Genomic DNA, 6,000 nt, shown 5'->3' with positions numbered 1-6,000 from the left:
TTTCTGTTAATGAAATAAAGAAACATATCATGTACGTTGTGTTGTGGTTGCTTGATTCGCCACTTATTGTTGAACAAGTGAATTCATAACCTTTTTTTTCACATTTCTGCCATATTGTGTGCTGGCAATACATTAGTACATAGTATACTTATAACTACACTTATACCAATAATTCATTAATTCAGTAGATTTTGCTTATAAACTGTTGTGTAATATTGATTCTTGAGAGAAATGGGACATCATTTTTTTAAATACTAATATTTCCACATAAATGGGCATTATTCTGAAGGCCCCTTTTCCAAATCTGACGTGCTTTCAGTTCAACAGAACTGTGCACATATTTATTTATAACTCAGTCACACAAGCAATGAAGAAATTGTTGAGAGGTGGTAAGCTTCTCTTATTTTACATAGGTCAAATGTGTATATGTTTATTTTGTCATCAACATAAAGTCTTTTGTGGTGAGGGAAAAAAATCCATCCTGTATGTTAATAAATGTTTAGAAGTTAATAGATTAAGAATGTGTGGATATTTTTGTATTATATTTGTGACGGGTTAGAGACGAGAAAAAGCCTTGCATGGAAGTAAGCCTGTTTTGTAATCAAGAATAAAAACACATGATAGATCTTTAAATTAAATTTGCTTCAGCTGTGGTTGGAGATTTACTGTATGTAGGGTGAGTGTAAATTTAGCATACATTGATATATATGTTAATAAGGCCTGGGTGAGCTAATTTACTGAGATCAGTCAGTAGATCTGTATGTCGCTTCCACTAGTGGAAACTTAACTTTGATCAGAAGTGCATTGAAAAAAAGACATGTATTAGGTCAACATAATATAATCACACGAGGTTCAAACACAAACAACTGTTAATAATCTAGTGTTAAAAGGTCAAACATTTTTATAATATGTAGTTCACAACCTGATGGCAGTAGAGCACATTGTTATGATAAGCCTGAACTCACCTACTCCAGAACAGCCCATAAAACGAAGATCATATAAAGGATTTAAAATATTTAGTTTAAATATTAAGTATTAAATACTGGGGAAATACAACCAAAGTTATAATATAATACTGCATATTTATAATATAATATTGCAGATTAGTAAAAGATGCTGTTTGCTAAAAATGTTAAAAACCTGTTTTAAGGGACTTAAAAACTTAAAACCTGTAAATCTGGACTGATTCAGATATATCCAACGATATCCACCATTGTCTATTTATGCACAAGACAGTATGCCTAATTATTGTCAATGAAATGCCATAAGTCATTTTGTATTTTTAAAGAATGATTTATTTTTATAGATATCCATTGATTGCTCTTTGTCATGGATTTCATGTACAAAATGTTGCAGCATATTTCATGCTCATATTAAACACTGTTAATGTCATGTTAAAACCAGAAATGCTATACAAGCACTAAAAAGTGGTGTGTTAAAAATGATTTGTGCTTTGTTTTGTACTACAGTATGCAATTCAGTTAAATTAATTTAGTTAATGTGTAATCACAATGATTGCAGCAATTATGGAGTCAATGAAAATTAAGCCAGAGAAATATATTGCGAAATCCATCCCATTACTTGTCTGCTCAGAGGACAGTTGATACTTCAAACTCCAAAATTTCACTTTTTCATGATTGAAGACAGCTCCAGAATCATGCTCTGAAAAAAGAAAAAAAAGAAATTTATTTATATTTACTGAATGAATCATTAGCCTACATATTAATCCTTAAAATGTATACTCTATCCCAAAATAGTTGCACTTAAAAACAAATTGTTTCATTTATTTATTTATTTACATCTTTTTAGACATATATTTAAACCTTTGATATAACAATGTAATTTGAATACTGCTCTTGTTGTCTTATTACTGTTATGATGAGCATTTTTCTTTCTTTCTTTTTTGTTTTCTAAACAGTTTTTTTGTTGTTGTTGTTTTCAAAATAACAATTAAAAAAATAAATAAAAGATTTTCATAATTTTGTTGACAAAGTGATGACACTATTCGTAACTAGTATCTGGTAAGTCTGATATCACATATCTCAGACTGTGGACATAGTGTCCCTAACGTCACTCGCAGGTTCTGAAGAGCATTTTTGAAGCCAAAAGTGGGCGGAGGCAGCTGTCGCCATCTTAGCAGCGCGTCACTCCTGGATAATCGAAAACAGGCAAAGAGCTGGTTGCTGAAACCACACCAAACTAGCTTTGACGGGGGTCCCAGAGTCCTGCATTCTAAGAACCCTTGCAACCTGATCTCCCTGCAATTCGTATATATTCTAGGAGGTTGAGGTGACCAAATCGTACTTATTTTACAAGTTGCACAATTCGTATGAATTTGTACGAAAGACCTACACCTAACCCCCGCCCCTAAACCTAAACAACACAGGGATTTAGACAAATCGTATAAAATCATACGTGTGAGGTCATACAAAGTATTAGCCACCTCGTAAAATACATACAAATTGGTCGTGAGATAGCGTTGTGTAACGATCTCGAAAAACAAGGGGACTGAGGATGCGGGACTCTGGGTGCGGGACTGTAGATGCAGCAGGCTCAGGCTCCGAGTCTGCAGCTTCATAATATTGGCGCAATCAATTATGCAATCAATTATGCAGAATTTTTAGGCTTAGAATGATTTATAAGATTTATAAAAATACACCCCCCTCACATTTGTCGTGAATGGCAAAATTAGCAATAAAGACCAAATATATATTTTTGAACCAGGCTGTAAATGTGTTTTTCTGCTGTAAAGTTGGGCATTTTATCATTGGTTTGGCTCCCATTTGCAGCCAGACTCTAGCTGCCAGTTAACAAAATACAGTTCTTCTACTCACCATTGACATTCTGCGTCCAGCGGCAGGAGGCGGTGTCATAGCTGGACTCTCCCCTTGTGCTATACGGTTGGCTTCTGTGTCAGATCCACTTTTGGAGGTTGGACTGTCAGATGGGCTCTCTGAAAGCCCTCGCGACATAAAGCTGGCTTTCCTGGCAGTGGGGTAGTTCCCGCTCTCCTGGGAGTCGCTCTCCTCACTGAAGTCTTTACATTGACTGACTCTGCTCTGTTTCCGTAACGCTGCTGGTATCTCTATGTTACTGGCTCTGAGTGAAGCTCTGGGCTGCTGACCAAAGTTTCTGGGTGGTCCAGAACCCTTGGGCCCAGACTCCTCGCTGCTGCAGGAGTGCGGATGGTTGTCTAAAGTGGGTCGTCGTTCTGTGGCTCCCAGTGTTTGGAGAGACTGAAATTCAGGCTGACTAGGAAGAAGGTTCTGCCTGGGGGGCTGCTCAGATCCATTAAGGTCGCTGTTTGGCACCTCCTGGCTAGATGGGGGACCAGTCATTGGCATATAGAGAGGCATAGGTGCCATTTGTCCATCGGGCACCACCACAAGGGAAGTGTGCGTCAAATGCATATGTTTTTGTGGTGAGGAATTTGTAAGGATGCATATTTGTTGGACCATGGAGTTTTTCTTTGACCTGCAAATACTTTCGTCATCTCCACTGTACTTGGATCCATATATGGTCTCCTTGATCTTTTTCACACCAAGGTGGAATATCTCTAGGAGATTGAGGAACAGGGACACCCCTGCAATGACTAGCATGAAAATCATGAAGATGTTCTTTTCTGTTGGCCGTGAGACGAAGCAATCCACGCTGTTGGGGCAGGGGTCACGCTCGCACTTGTATAGCGGTGACAGTCCGATACCATAGAGCACATATTGCCCCACTATGAATCCCACTTCCACTACTGACCTTGTTATGATATGCAACACATATGTACGCAGCAAGGAACCCCTCAAAGGAGCCTTCCTCAGCTTCTTCTGCTCTTCCAGCTTCCTAAGCTCCTTCTCAATTCTTTTGTGCTCCTCCAAAGCCTCTGTTCCTTCCAGCTCCACTTTCAAGTGAGCTTTTTTTCTTGTGGCGCTCCTTCTCCAGTGCTCGGAGCCGGTACAGTGCATGCCCCATGTACACCAAAGATGGTGAAGAGACAAAGATGATCTGTAAGACCCAGTATCGGATGAGAGATATGGGGAACGCCAAGTCATAGCAGACATTCTTGCATCCAGGCTGCTCTGTGTTGCACACAAACTCACTTTGCTCATCGTCCCACATGTCTTCAGCAGCAACCCCGAGTACAAGCATACGAAAAATGAAAAGAATGGTGAGCCAGATTTTGCCCACAATGGTGGAGTGAATGTGAACCTCCTCCAAGATGCTCCCTAGCAAGTTCCAATCTCCCATTTTCACATGACCTAAAACTGGGAGAGTGAAGGTTATAAATCTCTAAGACAAAAATTATAGATAGATAGATAGATAGATAGATAGATAGATAGATAGATAGATAGATAGATAGATAGATAGATAGATAGATAGATAGATAGATAGATAGACAGACAGACTAGGTCACATAAAAATGATTAACTACATCAAACTATAAAGGGAAACCTACGTTTTTGAGGTATTCACAGAACACGTGCTGCATCAGTCCATCACACTAAAACAATATCATAACTCCAGTATCCTTTCCCTCTCGTGGGAGTATTCAGTACTCCTCTGTGAACATTGCTTTGTTGAATGAAGTCCAGTTTCTCTGTGCATTGAACTCATACAGTGCTGTTATCGATCTGTAGGCTAGACGGTACCCTGAGGGGGTAACTTGCATCACAACTGTTGAGGGCGGGTTAGGGGAACATATTAGCAGCAATCCCAAAATACCCCATGACTTGTGTGGAAATGTGCCAGAGCATGTTTAATTAAAAACATTTATAGTACTCCCACTACTTTTGTAGTATAATGTATACAGCAACCAGTAAGCAAATTTTTGTCTATGCACAGCGCACAGATGGACAATATTATTACTATATAGCCTAATAATAAGATAATAAGTAATACAACACCGTGTTTGACTCGACCTTCCTTTTCCAGTGTGATGAGTGAACTGGAAATAATTGCAGCCACAATTTTTGACATCTTGGTATTGACTCCTTTGAACAGAGTCAGACTACCAACATTTTTACATATGCGCAAAATTGCGGCCCCATTATTTGTGATGAGGCCATTGTGAGAATAATGTATCGTTTTTAAAATGCTCTGTGCAGTAGTGTATTGTGCGGTATTTAGTAAGTAATAGGTCAATATTTCACTAATACAGCCCTTGTGACATGATGATCAGTGAGACATGTCCGATTTTATAGCCAAAGAAAGCTTGAAGGGCTATTTTTAGATTTTCTGTAGTCTGAGAATGATGTAATGAGAGAGAAGATGAAAACCAGATTTAACTTCTGTCCACAATCATGTAAGCTGTGAGACTTGAGTGTGCCAGTACAAAATATAAAAGTTTTAAATATAGAGAAGTTTATTATGTATTTTTGGCATTTATAAAATTGTATGTGATCATTTCCTGGCTAAAATTCTTGGAATTCTTGTACATAAACTATTGTTTTCTATATTAAAAAAAAGACTATAAAAGGTCAAATGTAGACACTTACTCTAAGTAAATGAGCTTAAGTGGCAGGCTTTAATTAAATTTCAACATTGTGCCTAGTGAAATCTAATTTGTTACGTGAAGCTGACCAGTGTTCAGTGTGGCTAAACGCCACACTTAATTACATATATATTTGTACTAAGCTCTTAACAGCTGGCTCAAATTCCTGATGGTGGATTTTAGAGGTGGAGTAAAGTTAACAACTGCAGACTGTGACCTTAATATCTCACTTGTGCCTGGACCATAGAATTGTCTATGAGCTGTGAATTGTTCAGTGACTGCATTTATTTGCTACAAACTAAAATAGTAGTCCTAAATGTTATGGTGATAGGTTACTTAGGGGACGTGACTTTAAACATCCACTAAAACCATCAACCACCTGTTGTTTAATATTAATGACAATAATAAATTGAAGCCAAACATATTTTGTTTGCCCTTGTTTTTTTTTTATTTTTTTATTAACATTATATTAAAATCAATTTAATTTAAATTTTGTTTTTCAATGTTTGGTTCCACAA

At 37.5% G+C, this 6,000-nt stretch overlaps 1 pseudogene; it reads right to left on the bottom strand.

Annotated features, from left to right (window-relative positions):
* Nucleotides 1-1,589: 1,589 nt before the first annotated feature.
* On the bottom strand, nt 1,590-4,239 carry LOC113081166 (gap junction Cx32.7 protein-like; annotated as a pseudogene).
* Nucleotides 4,240-6,000: the final 1,761 nt, after the last annotated feature.

This window comes from Carassius auratus, unplaced genomic scaffold (genome assembly GCF_003368295.1).
Source record: "Carassius auratus strain Wakin unplaced genomic scaffold, ASM336829v1 scaf_tig00033283, whole genome shotgun sequence".
Classification (NCBI taxonomy): domain Eukaryota; kingdom Metazoa; phylum Chordata; class Actinopteri; order Cypriniformes; family Cyprinidae; genus Carassius; species Carassius auratus.
This window is presented reverse-complemented; position numbering and strand designations above follow the sequence as displayed.